Genomic DNA, 25,005 nt, shown 5'->3' on the forward strand with positions numbered 1-25,005 from the left:
TCTGGCAGGTGGTACAACCCGGATGTGAGAGGGGAAACAGCAGGAATGTATTGACTGAGAGATGTGTAGATGGACTTAGGAATAGATTGGATATGAGTAAAGATGTGACCAGTGTGAGAAAGAACCATGAGTGTTCTTGTGGTCTATTCAGTCCCCACCTCTCTTGCTCACTAAGTCCTATGTCTAATAAGTTTTCAATAACAGTATGCATTTGGTCAGTGCATGTACAAAATAAATTATATACCCCCAAAAAACTTTTACAAAATCTATGAGTAGCGTAAGATCAACCAAATAGGTAACATTTTAGGAAACTAAATATATTGGACTCCAGATATTCAGATACAATCTAAGAGCTACAATCTTTTCTCTTTAAATATATAATGCTCACACAAAGGTCAATCTAGGTAGTCATAAAAATTCACATTAGCAGTTTTCTACATTGACAAATTCCAAGTGGCAGAAAGAACAGGAGTGTTGTGGTTTGCCCTGGAGTTATCTGTATTTTGATGCTAATTCCACTGCCCCAAGGACAGCGGCCTAGTCACATACTCAGGACTCAGGTGACTTTACCAGAACCTTCTCTCCATTGAATTTGTAAAATACAGGTGAGGGGCAGGTACAAGATAGAAGGAGGCCTGTCATTGGATGAGATGGAAGGATGAAGGGGAGAGAAGTTTGGAGGAAGTGGAGGAGACTGGAATGAAAAGGAGAAGAGACAGGAGGAAGAGAGAGAGAGAGAAGCCGTGGCTAGACAATATGGCAGGTGACGTTAAGATTCTCCTCTGTGTATTTACAGGTTGTTATTAATGTTATTAAGGGATAGCTGGTATTGGGCTTTGTATGCTTAGGTGGGCAATTATATCTTATCAATTGGATCAAAGGTTATTGTGTTGTATGTTCTTTCATGTGTAGATTTAAGTGTAATGGAGTGTGGGGCAGCTGGTCTGGGCCACCACGGAGTTGGGATATGTGTTTCTGGCATGGAAACCTGCCTTGGGAACTACATAGGTAAAGAGATTGCTGACGACTCAGAGAGAGGCCTTTGGAAGTGTGATATGGGATGGAGCAAAGCGGGTGAGAGGCTTTGCTGACTGAGAATTAAGATACCCAGCAGATATCTTAGGGCACCTCAGTGCCAGATCTAAAGGGGGATAAAAAAATACCCTTTTTATTTTTTATATTCTTACAACAACACAGGAGAAAAAGGACTTTTAGAGAAATGAGAGATTACATCTGAAATAATAGTTTCTAGATGACGAATTTGATAATTGAAACCCCTCACAGACCTTTCTTCCTCAAAGGAAGTGGGGAGCCTGTGTATACAGAGCCCAGAACATACCCCTTGGGTGCAGACCAAAGATCCTCATTCAGGAAGAAACTAAGTAAAGATCAGCAACACAGTCACATGAATCCTTTAATGGAGAGAACTCCCTTACCTTTGCAAACCATGATTTCAAAAAGAAATAATAAAACATGGGTGTTCACATATGTGGTAAATGTCCAGATGTAGTGTCAGAGCCTGGTAAGTTTGCTATACACCTTGGCACCAGAACATGGTAGGCAGAGGCAAAAGGACTATATTCTCAAGGGCTGCAGGTGCTTCTCAGTAAGACTTTGTCTCACAAATAATAATAATAATAATAATAATAATAATAATAATAATTGTAGGTATGACAATCATTAGCATTTATTTTGTAATATACTCAGTAGAAAGAGACTAATGTGTATGTGCATATATGTATACATATATGCGTAGTAAGCTAGGACCTGATAGCAGACCAGCCCAGTAGTCATTAGAAGAGATGGGCTCCCCAGTTCTTCACCAGGGAACTACAAGCAAACACACAGCCTAAGAAAAAAACTTCTGTCAACACGGTTCAAATACAGGCCCTGTGACCCCTCTTCAATCAATGAGTACACCACCCAACCACACCCATATAGGAATCTGAAGGTGGCTTCTCAGTAACAACAGGGTGCTATTCCCCTCTTCACAGACAGAGTGGCTATTTGGGAGCTACGGTAATCGGTGATTCCTTTCCAGGACACAAGAAAAGACCTGGCCAGTTCTCCTGCCCAGAGTTCCTCTTTCTACCCCTGCCCCTTAGTAACTGTTTTTCAAATAAACTATCCTGTTAAAAAATACAGCCTTCAACAGTAGATCTGAGTGCTGAATGGAGGTGGGAAAATATTCTTATCTGAAACTTTCTCAACTTAGAATTACGTGACAACAGGACCGTATATTTAGCTCCTAATATAGCTGTAATTCTGTGCCTGGTGTCAAAACATGACTGCTAAACATGAAAGTGAAACCGTTGATTAATTAGATGATAAAAAAATCTCAATATACTCTACTAGGGAGAGGTAGGCATTAAATTTGAAAGTTATGTTGCACTCCCTTTATTTAGATCACAGATTTTGTTAAATTGTGCTCTCTTCAGCCAGGTTTCTGATGCCAGTGCTTTGTGAGTTTGGAGGTAACAACATAAACCATTTCTCTACAGCAGTGACAGGACACGATTTGTCTAATTTAGGGAGGTCATATTTCTTAGCCAAAAATAAATGAGGGAAAAGTGAACTCCCCTGAAAATGTATAGATTGTATTCTATTCTGTAGGGGGAAAATGCAACTGAAAACCCAAAAAGTATCAAGTATCCCGATTCTTTTGAAACTTCTACTCACTATATACCATATGTCTACTCGTGGAAAATTATGTTTCATATTTTGTTTAAAATATAACATCAGTCTTTACTCTCTCATAACAGCATTTATTCTTATGAGTTACCCAGAATAAAAACTTCCCTTGATGAAGGTCAACCTATAATAAAGTTCTAAATGTTAGCATTAAGTACTTATTTTTGTTACTGTGGACAAAAGAGGAGGGAACTATTTAATTGGTCTTAAAATGGAAAATATATAACCTTTCCACAGTCATGTAATTTAAACCCAAATAACCATTTTTTCAAGCTTTTCCATCAAGAAAATACTAAAGGGCGGCTGTACGGCTAACATGACTGCAATAACTTTTAAATTATTATAGAGTAAATTCCAGACAACAGCTCTTACAACCCTGTTCAGATTATACAGTTTCCTTCCAAGGAATTCACGGAGACGCCATGACACCCATTCATATTATTTACTTCCAGTAATTCAGACTCAAGTCCATTATGGGAAACAAAAATAACAGAAGCCAATATTTATTATAAAATAAACATCTGAGAGTCAGGTCTGTCTTTATAATCCAAGGAGACAGTCAATAAACAGATAAGCAACAAAAACCATCCATGAGCCATGACTAATCATGATTACTCTATCATTCTCCAAATCTGGCTCCTTGTCTTCTTCTACCTGCTATTATCCAAACCAAAAAAGAGGCTTTTGTTGAGTTCTTCATTCTCTGCCCCATTTCTCTATTGTTTGTATATCTTGCATGTTCTCCTGTGTCCTCCATACGATTTTCTCATGGCCTTCTAGCCAGGGATAGAAATTTATTCCAGGGAAATAAAAGCAACATCAAATTTTAGTTACTTTTTATTCTCTATAAGGCAAATTCTCTGAGGATGCTGATTGCTTTTAGAGGAAATAAAAAGAATATTGTCCCACATAAGCTAAAGACTCTTGTATTTCCATAAGAAATGTGTTGCATGCAAACAAGTGTGTGTGTGTGTGTATGTGAGAGAGAGTGAGAGAGAGAGAGAGAGTGTGTGTGTAGAGGTCAGAGGTCAAACTCAAGTATCTTCCTCAATTGCTCTCTCGCCCTAGCCTTTTAGGTTCTTGGTAAATGTGGCCCTCATTCATTTACCTAGATGCATTGGATGGCAAGCCCCAGGTGTCTTCCTTTCTTTACCTCCCCAGCACTGGAATTATGGGTTCATACTGATACACCAGGGTTTTTTTCCTTTTTATACATACTAGGGTTCAAACTCAGGTCCTTGTTGCACTGCAAGCTCTTTACTGATTGGGCTGTCTTCCCAGCTGATGCTCAGTACCCTCAAATTTCCCAGCATAACTAACTCTCCCCCCAATTTTATTAGTTCTTTGAGAATTTCGTACATTGTACTTGATCATAGTCACCTCCCTCCTCTCAGATCCACCTGTTAGCTCTCATCAGTAAAGCTTTCTTGCAGTAGATGGGAATTGATATAGAGGCCCCTGACTGGGCATGGCTCAGAGGCTAGGAGACTGTGATGTACTCAGCTCTAAATGAGACACACATATCATTGCTAGGAATTTCAGTGATAATTTGCTCTGCTCCTTTGCCTGCAACATATCAGCATGTGTTGGATGCCACCATTTCAGAGTGATGGCGGTGATTAAAAAGAAGAGAACAGAGCTCACCATCACTATCCTAATGGAATCCTCGTTCATCACACTCGATTCCCTGGTGCTCCAGGCTGGAGAAATCATTTCTATCAGAGATAGCCCAGCACTTAAGAGGAGGCACAGCCTTAAAATGATTGTTGCTAATGACTATTTGGTTGGCATCTAGGAAAGTTTTCGATAGTTTACCAAGCAGAATGCACTTTTATTTTAAGAATTCTCACTAAGAAACAGGAGAAAGTTGTTCAGTGGAAGCCAGTTCATTGCTATAAGAACTCAAACTTCTATGTCCATAGGATAATGGAGAAGCTCACTAGATCCAAGGGCATTTCTGAAGCATTTGTAGGGCATGTGAGGAACCAAGTTATTCTACAGATCTGGTCCTTATTAAGCTCTTCTCTCCTCTACTCTGAAAAACACACTGACTTATTGTTCTCTAGATGCCAAGGGGACATAGGATATCCCATTAATTACATGGTAGCTACTAAATCCATTATTTAAGAATCATGTCTGTGGGCAGATCTGTTGACACTGTCAAGTCATGCCCAGACCTGCACTGTCTGCCTCCTTTAAAGCCTGTGGGTTGCATTCTCTCACAGCACACGAGCTGACAAAAGGAAAATACTAGAAACTCTCTCCTAATGAACAAAATCATAGACCCATAGTGTTTGTCGAGATGTAGAAAAATTTATTTGGAAGGGTGTGAAGTGATAGGCAAGAAATATTTTTAAAAGAGAATATTTAATGATGGCTTTCTCTACCACAAACCAGAAGCACAGTCAGCAAGTAAAGCAGTGTGACAGTAAGGCAGGAGGTGAAGCTAAAGCAGCAGACTAATAACCCAGAAATAGAGCAATGTGTACTTCATGTGTGTGTACATACGTGTAAATGTGAGTGTGTGTACGGTGTGAGAGTGTGTTCATGTGTGTATGTGTGCATTTATTTGTGTGTGTTATGTGTGTATGTGTGTGTGTGCATATGTGTTTGTGCTGTATGTGCATTCTGTGTATGCACATGTGTATGCTGAGTGTGCATGCATGTGTATATATGTACTGTTCTGAGTGGGCATGTATGCTATATGTACACATGTGTGTATTTGCATGAGTATGTGTGTTGTATGTACATGTATGTGCATGTAACTGTGTTGTATGTTTTGTATATGTCTATTTGTATGCTGTGTGATTGTGTGTGCATTGTGTAAGAGTGTGTAAGAGTGTATATGTGTATATATGCTTTTGTATGTGTGTTATGTGTGTATGTGTGTGTGCATATTTATTTATGCTGTGTGTGCACACAGTGTGTACATATTTATATGCTGAGTGTGCATGCATGTCTATAGATATACTGTCCTGTGTATACATGTGTGTTATTTGTGCACGTGAGTATACATGTACATTGTATGTAAATGTGTGTTGTGTGTACATGCTTGTGCATGTGTGCGTTACATGCTTTGTATGTATAAATATATATGTGTGTGTGTGTGTGTGTGGTGTGTGTGGTTTTTGGTCTGTGTTTAGGGTAATATTTCAAATCATAAGGAAACAAGGGTCAATAAATAGATTCCACATACATTTAATATAAAATAAATTTCAACTCTTACATTACCCTGATAGATATATTTGCTAAAGAGCTAAAGAAATAAACATTTTATTTGTGAAGGCATTAGACTTAAAAAAAACTGTACACTTATCTTTCTTACAGTTAAGAATGACGTAAATGTAGAAGCTATGGATGAACTCTCAAAAATATTTAAATTTAAATATAATTTATGTAAATTTAAAGAATGTATGTGCACAAAATGTATACATGAAACAGTACATATATACACATGCATGCACACTCAGCATACACATGTGCACACACAGCATGCACACACATAGCACACACATATGCATATATCTGCACACAGCACACTCATATACAAGCACATATACTCACTGGAAGACACAAACATATTCTTCTATGTTTTTGACATAGCATGTTCACAGCATATATATATTAATGAATATCTAGCTATATGCTCATAAATGTGTGCAAGTGGCCACACCAAGGAGGAAGTCATAACTGAGAGTCCAGAAGCAGTTCTTTACCTTTGTGGTTGATTAACATGGTGAAGGAAAGGAAAAATGCTTTCTTTATTTATTTATATTTAGCTTTCAATGAGGTAAAATTAAACTTTTTTATTTTAAATCCCACTGAGCCTCTAATTAAACTATACTGCTTATATAAAAAGTTAATGAAAGGCAAGTATATATCACTCCATCAACTTCTATTCTTCCAAAAAAATTAAACACAAATAAAAAGTCCACAATGAAGACACAAACACAAATACCCAGGCCTTCTGGTAGGCAGTTATTTATTTACTGATATTTTACAGGCAGCACTCAAAGGCTCAAAGAGATCAAAACAAAATTGCTTTCAGATTAAGAAATTAAGATACAAAACAGTCTTTGAGACTCGAGATATTCAGCAGAGCTCAGTGACCCAGGCTTCAGATCCACAACCATCATCACAAAGTCCCTGGAGTTCCTTCATCACACAGGCTCCAAGTTACACTTCAACTGTTGCTGTTTTCAAGTTGTCATTTTTAAAATCCTTGTAGAACAATTAGTTAACCTTGTACTATCTCACTCAAAAGAGAAGCAAATCCCCACTTGCTCCTATGTTGAGTCTGAGAGGAAGTGTGATTTGGTTTGGTTGGTTGGTTTGTTTGTTTGTTTGTTTGTTCTTCCTGCAAATTTGAATTTCTTACGTGGCTGAACTCTAAAGTATTGCTGATGACCAATGGTCAAAAGGAATAGAATAAGCCTCCCCTTTCTCTTCCCTTTAACCTGTTAAATTCTTAAACACCCAAAAATGCCAGCACTGGGGAAAGGGAAACTCTAATAAATGAATTAAATCAGAATATTCTACCAATGCCAATTTTCTGGTGGTTATGAGCAAAAGCATTAATGACCCCCAGGAAAGATTCCACATTTCCTGTCTATGTGGTCAGAGTCTAGACAAGAACAGGAACTGAGACTACTAGACAGCCCTTGACCCTGAATGGCTTATACTGAGGTAAGAGAAGCCTGGAGCATAGGCTGGCCAGAAGTAAAAATGGCCCCTGGGAACACGCAAGTGGCTGATCCAGAGCAAACACCAGAAAGTTAATTGCACTTGAGTGAGAAGTTGCTCAGTGGTTAAAGCATTTGCCATTCAAATGTAAGGACTGGAGTTCTGGTTCCAACACCCATATAAATGATGGGTGTGCCTATGGTAGCCTCAGAAAACAGACAGGGGATCTCCAAAGCTAGCTGGCTTGTGGGACTAGCCATAGCTGTGGTTGATTGGGGATGACTCCCTCAATGTAGGGTGAAAGAATCATTGGGCCTCGACATGTAGACACACTCACATATATGTACACACACCACATACATGTGAAAATGAAAAGAGAAAAATAAGTGAAATTATAGTACTAAAGAGGTAGAAACCCCATTTTTTCCAATTTAACAACGCTTGTTTAGAACAAAACCATCAAAGGCTAACTAACATCCACGTAGCATAAACAAGAAATACATCATTTCACTAGCAATTGCAGTTTTAATCTATCTTCAGTGTCCCACCCTCAAATTTCTGAAGATCTTTCCACTCAACTTCCGATCATCACTTACAAATGCCCTGTGTATCCCATGAATCGATCCTGCTTCCACATACTGAGGGAGGCCATGCTTAAGGCATGAGGTAATCCTTTCCTGAGGCGCTTGCCAAAAACTGTTAGGTTTCTTTTGTTGGGTTTCTTCCGGTTATATTCAAGTTGGAAGACATCAAACTGCTGTGTTTATTTACTTTGACACACAAAAATCATCTTGCTTGCTGCAGAGTGCAAGTGTAATTTAAACATCTGTTGCTGAAACACGCACGTTGCCTTAAGTCCTACCCACTGGCACAGCAATGCGAACTCCTCAAAACGAATACGCAGTGTACACTCTGAACACATTTGTACCACACATTGAAAACCAAAGAAACAGATTTCCGTTAGGATCATACACGAATGTATCATTTCCCTGGAAAACAAGACTCAGCCAATTTGTCAAAATTATTGGGTTCAAAGTAGGAAGTCCTTTTTATTTCAACTTACTAGATTTAAGCTGTTCAGACTTCATATATTGGAGTTCTAAATAGCTTTCATATGCAGATTGTCACTCAGAAAAACAAAAGCTTAAAGCACCTGCTTCTAAAGGGCTCCCCAAGTTCTCAGGAGGCACACCCGCTCCATGTCCACTGCCCACCACCATGTCGAATTCTGGCTTTTTCCCCCCCTCCCATTCCCAAAATTTACTCCATACCATCTACTTCCTTTGTATATTTCTAGGTTTCAATTAAATCTGATTGCGAATTAAACATTCAGTATTTTAACTGAGTTTGATTATATGGTCAACCTCTACCCCAAATGTTAAGTTACAAAGATATGAATTTATGCTAGGCAGTTTCCATACTCTGGGGACCTTTGCAGGGGTAGACTTCTTAATTTTACAAAGCTAAGGGTAGCTGTTCTTTACTTCCTTAATGGTCGCTGTTATGACACTGGGTCTCTGCTGACGTCTCATCTGCTGCCCCACTGTACACCTTCCAAAGGGAAGAGCCACTTTAACAATTAATTGACAGCGGGCATAGTTCTCTTAATTCTTCTATCTTGTTTTAATTAAAATAACAGGAAAGTGCTTGTGCAATGGTGACCTCTCCACCCTACCAACAAGAACTCTCTTCTACACAGAGCCCTGGAAGATCTCCTACCTTTAAGAGAAAAATGATTCCACAGACATGCCTGAATAAAAGATAGAAATTTTCAATTGTCTGAAAGAAAGTGGAGAAAAAAGTCTGTTTAGTCACTGAACCAGAAACAGTGAGTATTTAAAGAAACACAGTCCTGTCAGCTTTGAAAGTGTTGTTAACTGCTCCACTGGGCTGTGCCTTAAAATCAAATTTTAAGCCTCCTCTCTTCCTGTCATCTACTGTAGAAAGAAAAACACTCATAAAAGCACTCTAATTCTTTTCTATGAAAGTACCAGAACTGTATGGAGTCCATGTTTGAATTCAAATGCATTTTTATGTTTTAGCATTTTGTTCTCATCTTAATCTATGGGCTTGTGGGTTTGCTTATTATTACTGGCTTATATGTTCAGATTTAAGGGTACTGTGTGGCATTCCATGTTCAATAAAACCTGGAAACACCAGCACTGGGTCACTTATTGTTCTTATTGCTGTGCCCAAATATCTGAGAAGAAGCAGTCTGGAGATTGGTGGATCCCTTTTGGCTCATGGTTCAGGAGTTAGCATGACAGCAGGCCAGGCAGGGCAGCAGGAGTATGGGGCAGCTGGTCATATCATATCTAATGAGAAGGAGAGAGGGACGAATGGTACTCATCTTGTGTTCTCCTCTTTATGAATTCTGAGACTCTGGTCTACAGAATGATGCCACCTATGTAAGTGTAGGTGGATCTTCCCACCTCAACCCAGGCTAGAAAACAGTCAGAAATATGCCCAGAGGTTTGTCTCCAGAGTGGTACTAGATCCTGTCAAGCTGATGTTAACATCGCCAGTGCTCTCCACACCATCAAATCCTGTTCTGACAACCACTCTATGTCTCCTACCAAACAGCAGATGCCAGTAGAGCATCCAAGCAGGAGTCGCTTACCCTATACCTCTATGCTCACTCCTGGCACTCAGGGTTCCACTCCTTATTTTCCCCAGTTCTAGGACACAACACTCCCTCTTCTTGGTTTTTAGGTCTTCTCCACTGCATGATAAAGTTATATGTGAGTTTACTTTCTCCTCCCTCTAGATGATTCTTATATATTTGGTTGTGAGCCTAGCCTTTAACGGCTGAGCCATCTCTCCAGCCCCCTCTAGATGATTCTTAAGCTCATAGCTATTACAAATTTGAATATTGTTAGTTTAAAGTTACCTTTTACCATTGTAAAATTATATATAATATGTTTCCAACATTCTAATCATGTTTCTCATACTACAAATAAAAATTATAAGGAAAGGAACTTTAGCTAATGTCAAAATCCAGGAGCATTGGCAAAACTGAGACTGTTACCTAGAACTGGATACAGAGATAAGTCGTAACCATGCCCTGGAGTCTCAAGTGTCTCTAAGTTCTACATTAAAGAATTTATTTGGGAAAACATGATACAGAGAACATTTTATTAACTATAACATTGACATAACTGAAGATTAACAAAATACCCACAACAATAATCTGATACATGTAACAAAATGGTTGCATTTTGCATAGAATTTGCAAATACACAAACTGGTCCCCTTCTGAGGACATCAACTCTTTATATACTTGGTTTACTGAGTTTATTTATAAGATTTCCGTTTTGTGCTTCTCATACAAGCCCTTCTCCTGCATTATGGAGCATACAATAATTACCTAGCATTATTAAATTGTATTTACTTCTGGCCACTGAGGTTCCTTAGACTCATCTTGTAATTGTTCTTAAACACTGGAGTTCGACCCCAAGTCTGTGTGTGCTACACAAATACTTTGCATCCCATCCACCCAGCCCTTGATTTTCTTCTCTGTACCTAGAGTTATCACCTCCCTCTGGAGATGTCGTATTCCTATGTTTTCCATGCTTCTTCTGTGGTAGAATTGATAAGTGTGCATCTAACGAATCACTGCCCCTTGAAGATATGTAATGTAGCTTTCATGGCAGAAATCTCACCTTGGTCAGCTGGTTTTGTAGTTCCGTCTGGTTGCTGTAGTGTGCCTATGAATTAATTCTTCAATTAAAACCAGTGCCATTGGGCATTGTACATACAACGATGGATTCATAGTCAGAGACTGTCTCTTCTAAAGGCAAGAGTGGAACATCTACCAACCCAATTAGATGAGGTGTAGACAGCAGTAAAAATATGATGATATCCACTTCATATCTACTCCAGAAAATGGCCTGGAGATGTGGTGGGCACAGAAGCAAGAGATGAGTACCAATGGGGAAGTGGAACTATTAGAATATTAAGGGGGCACATGTACACAGACTTCTTTTTTATTGGATATTTAAGTATTTAAATTTCAAATGTTATCCTCTTTTCCGGTTTCCCCCTCCAAAACCCCTATCCCATGCCCCTTCCCTTGCTTCTGTAAGAGTGCTCCGGTTCCCACACATACACTCCAACCTCACTGCCCTGGCATTCCCCTACACTGGGAAATCGAGCTTTCACTGGACCAAGGGCATCCCCTCCTTTTGATGCCAGACAATGCAATCTTCTACTGCATATGCAGCTGGAGCCACGGGTCCTTCCATGTATGCTCTTTGGTTGATGGTTTAGTCCGTGGGAGCTTTGGGGGGTCTGGTTGGTTGATATTGTTGTTCTTCCTATGGGTTCAGTTCTTTATCCAATTCCTCTATTGGGGTCCCCGGTACACAATCGTCTAAGGGTGGAACCTCAGTACTATTAGAAGAAGTCTATAGGAAGCTGTCCTTCAACACACTATAAGTCCAGGTGGATGATGAGCCTAGAACAGTAACAAGAGACATGGGTTATAGACACACATCCAAAGGGCCAGTACATATAAGGGTAGTAGGACTTTAAAAGGATTAGGAGCTAGGAACCTTCCAGTCCCTGCATGTGTCCAGAGCTGAACCATCCCCACAGTTCTCTGTATCCAAATCCCAAAGGGAGAGAGCTAGAATCTCTGAAGTGCAGACAATCCTCAGAACTCAGGGGAGACAGTCACTTCTGTTCACATTCCTGGCCCAAGAGGAACCTGCATAGTACCCTCTGGATACAGAAACCTAGGTCAGGATCAGGATCCTTCCAGTTTCTGCCTGAAACCTGAGATGATCTGGACCCATAGCTCTCTGTACCAAGATTCTGATTATATAAAAACAGGACTACAAGAGTACTGATACACAGGCTTGCAGGAGGGTCAAACCACTGTAAGAGACAGCAAGAGAAGGTAACACCAGAGACAACCTGACAGCAGTAGGCAAGTGCAGGACACTAAGCAACAGGATCCAATACTACTTGGTGTCACCAGAGCCCATTTCTCCCACCAAAGCAAGTACTAGATATCCAAACACACCAGAAAAGCAAGATTAGGATTTAAAATCATGTCTCATGATGATGATACAGGACTTTAAGAAAAACATAAATAACTCCCTTAAAGAAACACAGGTTAAAAAAAGAGTAGAAACCCTTAAAGAGGAAACACAAAAATCCCTTAAAGAATTACAGGAAAACACAAACAAACTGGTGAAGGAATTGAACAAAATCATCCAGGCTTTAAAAATGAAAATAGGAAAAATAAAGAAATGAGAAATAGAAACAACCCTGGAGATATAAACCTAGGAAAGAGATCAGTAGTCATAGACTCAAGCATTATCAACAAAATACAAGACATAGAAGAGAGAATTTCAGGAGCAGAAGATACCATAGAAAACATTGAAACAACCATCAAAGAAAATGTAAAACTCAAAAAGCTCATAACCCAAAACATCCAGGAAATCCAGGACACAGTGAAAAGATCAAATCTAAGGATAATAGGTATAGAAGAGAGTGAAGACTCCCAACTTAAAGGGCCAGTAAATATCTTCAACAAAATTATAGAAGAAAACTTCCCTAACCTAAAGAAAGAGATCCCCATACACAAACAAAAGGCCTACAGAACTTCAAATAAATTGGACCAGAAAAGAAATTCCTCCTGTCCCATAATAGTCAAAACACTAAATGAACAAAACAAAGCAAGAATATTAAACACAGTAAGGAGAAAAGGCCAAGTAACATATAAAGGCAGACCTATCAGAATTACACCAGACTTCTCACCAGAGACTATGAAAGCCAGAAGATCCTGGGCAAATATCATACAGACCCCAAAAGAACACAAATTCCAGCCCAGGCTACAATATGCAGCAAAACCCTCAATTAACATGGGTGGAGAAACCAAGCTATTACATGACAAACTAAATTTACAAAATATCTTCCTACAAATCCAGTCCTACAAAGGATAATAAAGTCCAGCACAAGAAGGGAAACTACACCATAGAAAAAGCAAGAAAATAATCTCCTGGCAACAAAACCAAAAGAAGAGAGTCACACAAACTTAATTCCACCTCTAACAACAAAAATAATAGGACTCAATTTCCCCCCAAAAAAGACATAGACTAACAGACTGGATACATAAAGAGGACCCAGAATTTTGCTGCATACAGAAAACATACCTCAGTAACAAAGACAGTAACTACCTCAGAGTAAAATGCTAGAAAACAATTTTCCAAGAAACAGGTCCCAAGAAATAAGCTGGAGTAGCCATAATAATATCAAATGAAATTACCAAAAAAAAAAAAAAAAGATAAGGAAGCACAGCTCACCAAAGGAAAAATCCACCAAATGAACTCTCAATCTTGAATATCTATGCTCCAAATTCAAGGGCACCTACATTCATAAAAGAAACCTTACTAAAGCTCAAAGCACACATTGCACCTCACATAATAATAGTGGGAGATTTCAACACCCCACTCTCATCAATAGACAGATCATGGAAACAGAAACTAAACAGAGACATAGAGAAACTAACAGAAGTTATGAAACAAATGGATTTAACAGATATTTATAGAACATTTCATCATATAACAAAAAAAATACCTTCTTCTCAACACTTCATGGTAGCTTCTCCAAAATCGACCATATAATCAGTCACAAAACAGGCCTCAACAGATACAGGAAGACGGAAATAATCCCATGCAACCTCTCAGATCACCACTGACAAAGGCTGGTCTTCAGTAACAAGAGAAAAAAACAGCAGAAAGACCACAAACACATGGAAGCTGAACAGTGCTCTACTCAATGATAACTTGGTCAAGAAAGAAATAAAGAAATTAAAGACTTTTTAGAATTTGATGAAAATAAGGCACAACATACACAAACTTGTGGGACACAATGAAAGCAGTGCTAAGAGGAAAATTTATAACTCTGAGAGACAGCATACATTAGCAGCTTCACAGCACACCTAAAAGCTCTAGAACAGTAAGAAGCAAATACACCCAAGAGGAGTAGATGGCAGGAAATAATCAAGCTCATGGCTGAAATCAACCAAGTAGAAACAAACAGGACTATACAAAGAATCAACAAAACCAGGAGCTGGTTCTTTAAGAAAATCAACAAGATAGATAAGCCCTAGTCCATACTAACTAGAGAGCACAGAGAGTGTATGCAATTTAACAAAATCAGGAATGAAAATCAGACATAGCAATAGAATCTGAGGAAATTCAAAGGTCATCAGATCCTACTACAAAAGCCTATATTCAACCAAACTGGAAAATCTGGATGGAATAGACAATTTTCTAGACAGATACCAGATACCAAAGTTAAATCAGGATCAGATAAACCACCTAAATAGTCCCAAAATTCCTAAAGAAATTGAAGCAGTGATTAAAGGTCTCCCAACTAAAAAAAGCCCGGTACCAGGATGTTCTGCAGAGTTCTATCAGACCTTCATAGAATATCTAATACAAATATTGTCCAAACTATCCCACAAAATAGAAACAGAAGGAGCACTACTCAATTCCTTCTATGAAGGCACAGTTACGCTTATACCTAAACCATACAAAGACCCAACAAAGAAAGAGAACTTCAGGTCAATTTCCCTTATGAATATTGATGGAAAAATACTCAATAAAATTCTTGCAAACCAAATTTAAGAACACCTCAAAAAGATCATCTATCATGATCAAGTACCTTCATCCCAGGGATGCAGGGATGGTTCAATATATGGAAATCCATCAACATAATCCACTATGTAAACAAGTTCAAAGAAAAAAACACATGATCATCTAATTAGAGAAAGCATTTAACAAAATTCAACACACCTTCATGTTAAAAATCTTCTAAAGATCATGAATTCAAGGCCCATACCTAAACATAATAAAAGCAATATACAGCCAACAGTAGCCAACATTAAACTAAATGTAGAGAAACTTGAAGCAATCCCACTAAAATCAGGGGCTAGACAAGGTTGCCCACACTCTCCCTACTTATTCAATATAGTACTCAAAGTACTAACCAGAGCAATCAGACAACAAAAGGAGGTCAAAGGGATACAAATTGGAAAGAAAGAAGTCAAAATATCACTATTTGCAGATGATATGATAGTATACTTAAGTGACTCCAAAAGTTCCACCAGAGAACTACTAAACTTGATAAACAACATCAGCAAAGTGGCTGGATATAAAATTAACTCAAACGAATCAATAGCCTTCCTCTACTCAAAGGATAAACAGGCTGAGAAAGAAATTAGGGAAATGACACTTATCACAAAAGTCACAAATAACATACTTTGCGGTGACTCTAACCAAGCAATTGAAAGATCTGTATGTCAAGAACTTCAAGTCCCTGAAGAAAGAAATTGAAGAAGATTTCAGAAGATGGAAAGACTTCCCATGCTCATGGGTTGGCAGGATTAATATAGTAAAAATGGCAATTTTGCCAAAGCAGTCTATACATTCAATGCAATCCCCATCAAAATTCTAACTCAATTCTTCATATAGTTAGAAAGAGCAATTTGCAAATTCATTTGGAGTAACAATAAACCTAAGGTAGCAAAAACTATCCTCAACAATAAAAGGACTTTTGGAGAAATTACCATGCCTGAACTCACGCAGTATTACAGAACAATAGTGATAAAAAAAACTGTATGGTATTGGTACAGAGACAGGCAGGTAGATCAGTGGAACAGAATTGAAAACCCAGAAATGAACCCACACACCTGTGGTCACTTGATCTTTGACAAAGGATATGAAACCACCCAATGGAAAAAAGAGAGCAGATTCAATAAATGGTGCTGGTTCAATTGGAGGCCAGCAGGTGGAAGAATGCAAATCAGTCCACTCTTATTGCCATGTACAAAGCTTTAGTCTACATGGATCTAGGACCTCCACATAAAACGAGATACACTCAAACTCATAGAAGAAAAAGGGAGGAAGGGCCTCAAACACATGGGCACTGGGGAAATTTTCCTGAACAAAACACCAATGGCTTATGCTCTAAGAATTGACAGATGGGACCTCAAAGAACTGCAAAACTTCTGTAAAGCAAAGGACATTGTCATTAGGACAAAAAAGCAACCAACAGATTGGGAAAAGATCTTTACCAATCCTACATCTGATAGAGGGCTAAAATTCAACATATACAAAGAACTCAAGAAGTTAAACTCCAGAGAGCCAAATAACCCTATTAAAAATGGGGTACATTGCTAAACAAAGATTTCTCAGCTGAGGAATATCGAATGGCTGAGAAGTACCCAAAGACTTGTTCAACATCCTTAGTCATCAGGGAAATGCAAGTCAAAACAACCCTGAGATTCCACCTCACACCAGTCAGAATGACTAAGATAAAAAAACTCAGGTGACAGCAGATGCTGGCGAGGATGTGGAGAAAGAGGAACAGTCTCCATTGTTCGTGGATTGCAAACTGCTACAACCACTCTGGAAATCAGTCTGGAGGTTCCTCAGAAAATTGGACATTGTACTACTTGAGGACCCAGATTTATCACCCCTAGGCATTTACCCAAAAGATGATCCACCATATAACAAAGACACGTGCTCCACTATGTTCATAGCAGCCTTATTTATAATATCCAGAAGCTGGAAAGAACCCAGATGCCCTTCAACAGAGGAATGGATACAGAAAATGTGGTTCATCTACACAAGAGAGTACTACTCAGCTGTTAAAAACAATCACGTCATGAAATTCATAGGCAAATGGATGGAACTAGAAAATATCCTGAGTGAGGTAACACAATCACAGAAAAACACACTTGGTATGCACTCATTGATAAGTGGATATTAGCCCAAATGCTCAAATTACCCAAGATACAATCCACAGACCACATGAAGCTCAAGAAGGACAACCAAAGTGTGGATGCTTCAGACCTTCTTAAAAGGGGGAACAAAAATATTCATAGGAGGAGATATTGAGACAAAGTTTGGAGCAGAGACTGAAGGAATGGCAGAGCCATTCCTGTCCTACCTCAGGATCCAGCTCATTCATATATACATATATATATATATGTATATATATATGCCAAACATAGACAATATTGATGAAGCCAAGAAGTGCATGCTGACAGGAGTCTGATATAGCTGTCTCCTGAGAGACACAGCAAGAACCTGGCAAATCAAAGGCAAATGCTAGCAGCAAACCATTGGACTGAGAATGGGGTCTCCATTGAAGGAGTTAGAGAAAGGATTGAAGGAGCTGATGGAGCTTGCAACCACATAAGAACAACAATACCAACCAACCAGCTCTCCCAGGGACTTAACCACCACCCAAAGACTATACATGGACAGACCCATGGCTCCAACTGCATAGGGAACAGCAGAAGATCACCTGTTGGGTACCAGTAAGAGGAGAAGCCCTTGGTCCTGCCAATGCTGGATCCCCCAGTGTAGGGCAATATGAGGGCAGGGAGGCAATATGGGGGGGGTGGTTGGAGAGGCAGGAAGGGGGTGGCTAGGGAGAGGGAACACCTTTATAGAAGAAGGGGGGATGGAATAGAGAGTTTGTGGACAGGAAACTAGGAAAGGGAATAACATTTGAAATGTAAATAAAATTATCCAATTTTAAAAAAGAAAGAAAGGACTATGAACAGGGGGCTCAGATTCCATAGGATGACTTCATTAGCTTGTTGAGTCTTGAGGATGAGAGGGATCATCTCCATGCTACATGAAACCAGATACTAAAATCTTTCGTGCATATTTGGTAGTACCTTGAATAAGGCTTCAAAAGACTGTATGTCTGTGCATGCCTGCATGGGTGCATGGCTACCTGTATGAGTGTGCAAGCACATGTGTGCATATGCATATATATATGTGTGTGTGTGTGTGTGTGTGTGTGTGTGTGTGTGTGTGTGTGTGTGTGTTGCTGTTGCTACTACCAAAGACAGTGCTTATATTCCAACCAATATGCCTGTGCTGTAAGAGCCTGGATCTTAATAGTCAGAAGTGTAGGAATTTGCTCCTACTATGAAGTAGGCTGAGTAGGACACCCCGCCTTCTCCCCCCCAGTAGTTCCTCTAAGCAGGCTACAAGCATAACTCTTTCACAGCTATGGTTCCCTATTCCCATTGGTTCCTGCTGGCATGGTCCTATGGACCATCTCTGACTGAGAAGCTGAGGTTGCAGCTCCCAGTGCATTCTCTTCCTCTTTCCTGCTGCTAGTCAGTTCCCTGTACCTTCTAGGAGAAACCTGCCTCCCTTCCTCCATCCCAGTACTGGCCCTGAAAGTCCTGCCAGGAAAGCAGAAACACACACCTTCCTCCATGGATTGTTCTGACTCTTCTTGGTAGAGGAGGCAAGCACAAGCTTTTTGTTTAGTCATCTTTCTCTAATGAATGTAAAACCAGGTATCAAGTCATGATCCACAGGATACAGCTTATCCACATATGCTTATAAAACACATAAACAGAAAACAAAATATATAAAATATCAAAAGCATGTGAAAGGAGGCAACACTCACAAGGAAGGTGCTGGGTGTTATCTAATGATAAACTTAATTTGCCAAGAAAAGGAACCATGGCCCTATGGGTTCAGACGTTAACAGCCTGCATTGTTCCTCCAAGGTTATGAGTTCAGTTCCCAGTAACATCAGGTGATTCCAGAGAACTGGATGACATCTTTCAATATCCACTGGCACATAATTCTCCCCCACAAACATAGGCACACACAAATACACATGCACAGGCATGTACCCACGCACATTTTAAAACTAGTAAAGTTAAATATCTTTAAAAAAATAGAGATCCATCCATATTTTAGACAAACTGTGGATTGCCCTGATGCTGTTTGTATTTGATGGTAATTACGCTTCCCCAAGAGGGGCTGCCTAGGATGAGGAGTGAATCATGTATTTATGTGACTTCATCAGAATTTTCTCCCCATTTTAACTTGTAAAATAAAGGCCAGTGCTGATGATTGGGCAGGGGAAGGGAAGGTGGTGGAGCTGAAGAGTTGGAGAAAGAGAGGAGGGGGAGAAGAGAAGAAGAGGAGGTGGAGGAAGGATAGAACTGAATGAAGCACGTGGACTGGAGAAACCACAAGGTATAAGGAATCTTACAGCTGGGGAATAGAGTAGAGATCTTTCCGATCTAGGCATTCATATTAATTAAGTTGTGTTTTCTTTGCACAGGCTTATTTGGGTTGGAGAATTTACCACAACAAACCCTATCTGGAGGTAAGATAACCAGATAGAAATTGCAAAAGAAGTTAGATGAGGAACCAGAGAAGGTTGCACTAAGTCAAGGAATGCAGTAAAAAGGGGAGGAGTCATGCTTGAGGGCAAATCCAGGTTATTACTTAAGAGCTAAGAGCATAAGTCATTGTTAACTTTGAGCAAGCACAAAATAAAAATTAACATGGGGGAATACAGAATACAATAAGTTTCCTGTTGAGTAGGCTCCACTGGCTCTGTAGGCTCAAGGGCTTCACTTGTCTTCTAATGGATCTTCTGTTTCCTGAGTAACTGCTCCTCCACCTGCTTTCCGTCCTCCAGACATTTCCTAAAACATATTGTTTTCTTAGAAAACCCATCCAGCCTCTTTTCCATTATGTTTATTTACGTATTGCCTAGTTCTCATTTTAACCTTCACCTGGAGAGAAGCTCCAGGTTTAAGTGAACAGACTTCAGCGGCCATCTTGCGCTCATGAACCAGGTAGCCAGGGAAGCGATCGTACACTTATTTTCATCCTGACACCGGGTTCCGGGAGTTCTCAATTGTGTCTTTCATAGTGGTGCAAAGCCACAAATATTTTCTTGTTTCACACTCACCTAAAGGAAGGGTTATCACACATTCTTAAGAACCAAGTGAAAAGAGCATCCGTAGTCAGTGCAGATGGACATCTCTCTGCTCAAAGATTCTTTTGATGTGAAGAGGGCACCGACTTGCTGTTTCATTTTTACTTGCTGGTGGAAAGTATGTTTATTTCTCAGAATGTACGGCTAGCTTTAAATATATTTTAGTATTTAGATTCAGTAGCCCAGTTATGGTATGGTGTTATACATGAGGTTTCAGAAATGTAATATTTTGCCTCTGTTTCTTTTCTATCATTTGATTTTCTGTTTTGCTTCATTTGATTTGAGAAAGGGCAACAGCCTGCCCATTTCCATTTCAGTTCGTTGATGATCACTTCAAGGTACTTCCCATTTCCTCAGAACAAAGCGTTTCCTGGGCCCAGGAATGGTGGTTAGTGACCATGTGGAAGGGAAGGGTCAAGAGTAGAGGCCAAGTGGACCTGCAGACCACTGCAGACCACTGCAGAAGGCCGTAGAAATGAAAGCATGCAGGATGGAGTAGAGTAAGAAGATAACTACTAATGTAGAGGGATTTCCCTTAATTATCTGATTGGCTAAGAAAGATGACAAATAACCAATCACTGGGTGAAAACGATGGGGTAGGTTTTCCGGGCAAGACAGAAAAGGAGGCGAGAAGGAGGAGTTGCAGGAGACTGCAAACAGAGGACAGAGGGGGAGTGTTGTTGGAAGGAAGATGGAGCAAAGTGCATGGTCTGCAGAAACTGCACGTGGTAGGGATTTCATAGCTGGGGAAGAAAATGGTATGGAGGTGTATCTGCCCAATATAGGCATGTGGTTTATAAATACACAACTTTGTATTTCTTCGCATGGGGTTATTGGGGTTGGAGATCCACTGCATCAGAGTTGCATTTTGCTTGAATGGGATTATTGTGGTTGGAGATTTACCACAACAGACTTAGATTTGACACACAACACCCCAGAGTATTCGGAATTGTTTCTTCTAGGCAAGAGCATTTCAAAGAAACATATTTTCTTGTTTCAGCCTCTCCAGAAGGAGGGGCTATCATACATTCATAAGAACTGAAAGAAAACAGCAGCCATTGTCAGTTAACATGGACATCTCCCTGCTCAAAGGCTTCGTTTGACCTCAGAATGGCACAGGCTTTCTGTTTTGTTGATTTAGTCTTCTGATGTCTGACGGCCAGTTTAAGTACTCTGGTCCAGACCAGTTGGAAACCATAGTACTGTCTCCATATCCACATCCAGAAGTCCAGGGATTCATGATGTTCAGTTGCTGTCCAGAATAATTCTCCACTATTTTCTGAAATTGCCTCTCCAATTTCTTGGTATCTCCAACAGCAACAGAACCTTATGTGCCAAGACACAATAGCTTCCTGCCGGATACCACCAAAGGAAAATAATGGCACCATGAATATTCACATAGGAAAATATGAATTTCTTCTTGGCAGATACTGTCCAAGCACCTTCGAAACCACATTCTCTTCCAAGATTTCCGTAGTCACCAACATGTATGTCTTGCCAGCATCAGCAGCTCCTACTTATGAAACAATGGACCACAGCCCTGCACCTGGACAAGGAGATGGTACTATTCCACCAAATTCCCAGACTCTTCACTGACTGATAACTGATATCACACTGAGTCATAAGTGCCCCAGAAAAGGCAGCTTACAATAAAATGATTTCTTCTGGCTCATGATTGAAGGTACAGGCCATCACGAAGTGGGAGAGTTGAGGCAAGAGAAATTTGAAGCAGCTGTCATCAACAGACTCAGGAAGAGAGTGATGTCTGCATGCTGCTGCTCAGCTCTCTTCCTCCATTTATGCAGGGCAAGATCTCATATAGAGGATAGTACCACCCACAGTGGGCAGGTCTTCCCGCTTCCATTTTAAAAACTGATGATTTTCCACAGGCATTCACAGAAGTCTGTCTCTCAGATGACTTTTAGATTCTTGTCAAGTTGACAAGAACAACCATTGCAGATAAAGGCCACTTCAGTGTTTTATGATGACTGAGAAGAGCTTCAGGACCTGCAGCAAAGACAGGCCTTCTATGGGTCGTTAACAGTTTTTGTATAGTGCTCTTTTGACCAGTAATTATCACTTAGTTTTTTCTTTGACCAATAGTTACAACTTCTAAATGCACAGCCAGTCTTATTAGGAAAAACGTTTTTATGTTCATGTGTTGTTTGTTTAAAAGAACAGATTCCCTCAACAAAAATAGCCACAGTGTATGTGGTCTCAGTGACAGATTTCATAGCTATTTTAAAAATGTATTTTTAATTACTTGAGAATTTCATATTCATATCATTTTTATTATATCACTCCCCACACTGCTCCTCTTAACTTCTCCCAGATCTACCTTCAAGCCCACACCCATACTCAATTTTAGTCACTTCAGTTTTTTTTTACTTGTTGTTGGGTGATATATATATATGATATAGATATAGATATATATGTAGTTGAATTTGTTCTGCCTGAATACTCTTGGATAAAGGAACATCCACTGGTGCCCATTCAACCTACTAAGACCCATAACCATTCAAGGGAATCAATTCTCCCTCTTCTAGAAGTCATCCACCGTCCAAAGCTCCTCACCTAGATATGGAGCCTCATGATCCCCTCCCCCGCTCCTTTCTGAAATGTTGACTGGCTTGATCTCATGCAGCTCTTATGCAAGCAACCAGAGCTGGTAATGAGGTCATGAGTATAGAGGTCCTGTCATGTTCAGATGGCACCATGGATATTCACATAAGAAACTAAATCTCCTTAAGCTCTGGCTCTTACAGGTTTTCCACATCCACTTCTGCAATAGTCCCTGAGCCTTGACTTCTGGAGGTTGGAATACGGATGACCCACTTGTGGCTGGGCATGTCACTAACACTTGTTCTCTGCACTTTGAGCAATGTGATTTTCTGCATTATATAATTATCTACCATCTACTGCACAATGAAACTTCTTTTATAAGCTCTAAGGACTACACTAAGCAAAGAGATACAAATTTTGAACAATTTGATACTTTAGTAGAATAAAAATAGTTAGTTCATATCTTGGGCGTATGACTTCACCAACCATGGGTTCTTGGTGAGATTTCAGTAACAAGGATGTGTTTCTTTCTGTGGAGTAGGCCTTAAATGTAATAAGAAAGTAATTGGTTGCTTCCATAATCTTTATACCACTGTTGCACTACAAAAATATTTTGCCATGTTAATCACTGTTGTATCTCACAGAGGTTACAGTTGAATAAGAAGATTCATTCAATCTTAACACTCTTAAGAATGGTCCATGTGGTAGTTTGAATAAGAATGTTGCCCAAAGTCTCATGTACTTGAATGTTTAGACATCAAAAAGTGACACTATTTGAGAAGGATTAGGAGGATTAGGAAGTGTGACTTGGTTTAAAAAAAAAGTGTGAGACTGAGAGTAGGCTTTGAGGTTTCAAGGGCTCATGCCAGACCAGTCCCACCCTGCCTCTCTCAGTCTCTATCTATCTATCTATCTATCTATCTATCTATCTATCTATCTATCTATCATCTACCTATCTCTGCCTGTATATCAGGCTGTAGTTGTCCACTGATGCTCCAGCACCATAAGTGTTGCCATGCTCCTGCCATAATAGTAATAGAATAAGCCTCTTGACTGTAACCTCTTAACTGTAAGCAAGACCCCATTAGGGGAAGGACTGAAGGAGCTGAAAGGATTTACAACTCCATAGAGAGACCAACAATATTAACTAACCGGACCCCCTATAGCTCTTAGGGACTAAACCACCAACCAATGAGTACACATGGAGAGACTCATGGCTGCAGCAGAGGATGGCCTTAACTGGCATCAATGGAAGGGGGCCCTTTGTCCTATGGAGGCTCAGTGCCCCAGCATAGGGGGACAGTTGAGCCATGGTGAGGTGGGAGTGGGTAGGAGGAGTACCCTCATGGAGGAAAAGGGGAGGGTGATGGAATGGGGGGGTTTGCAGAGAAGAAACCAGGAAACTGGTTTCAACATTTGAAATGTAAATAAATAAAATAACCAATTAAAAACTGTTTTCTCTATAAGAATTACCTGTGTCATAGTGTCTCTTCTTAGTGATAGAACAGTGACTAAGACAGTGTGAACCACACTGTCACAATCTCAACAGGTAGAATTAGTGTGGAGGACACCTGTGGTGCTCTAATTTGCCATGTTAACTCTCTTATAAAGATTCCAGTGTCTTTTTAAAAGAACAATAGTATCTGATTTCTCTGGTACTTTCACATGAAAAAAGAATGCAAGTTATAATCAACTGTATACCAAATCCCAGGGATACAGAATTTTGAGTCCTACTTTCACCATGTGATTCAATTCTTATGAAAAGCCTAAGGCAAACAAGGTTATTTATATATCACAAAGTTATAGACCTGTACCTTGCCAAGGTTACTAATTTATCCAGTAGCAAAAGTCAACAAATAGCAAAGTGGGATTTGAACCCATGTCCACATCTATAAACTACCACATTGTCTCCTCTTTTGAGCTTAAATGTATAAAATTCATCTGTTTTCCAGTGGAATCCTGAACATTTCCCATTAATCCCTATGAAATTTATCATGAAGTCATAAATACATTGGCCTCCATGTTTATCATCTACATCAACCAGTAAAGAGTAACCTTAGAGGTGCAGAGACCTTGGTTGTGTATTGTATCTCTTTATCCCAAACACCTAGACAAGGTAACAGAGAGTCCATATTGTTTATAGAAAATTGAGAGTAAATAGATAGTCCCCTCATTAAAGTTAACCAACTCACAGGTTCCTGAGCATGGGGTTTTATGTTGCCCCTCTCCAACGTGTTGAAATCCTGGACAAAACTTAGATCTTCTCTCCCCATCTGAGCT

Source organism: Rattus norvegicus, chromosome 2, assembly GCF_036323735.1.
Source record: "Rattus norvegicus strain BN/NHsdMcwi chromosome 2, GRCr8, whole genome shotgun sequence".
In the NCBI taxonomy this organism is placed as follows: domain Eukaryota; kingdom Metazoa; phylum Chordata; class Mammalia; order Rodentia; family Muridae; genus Rattus; species Rattus norvegicus.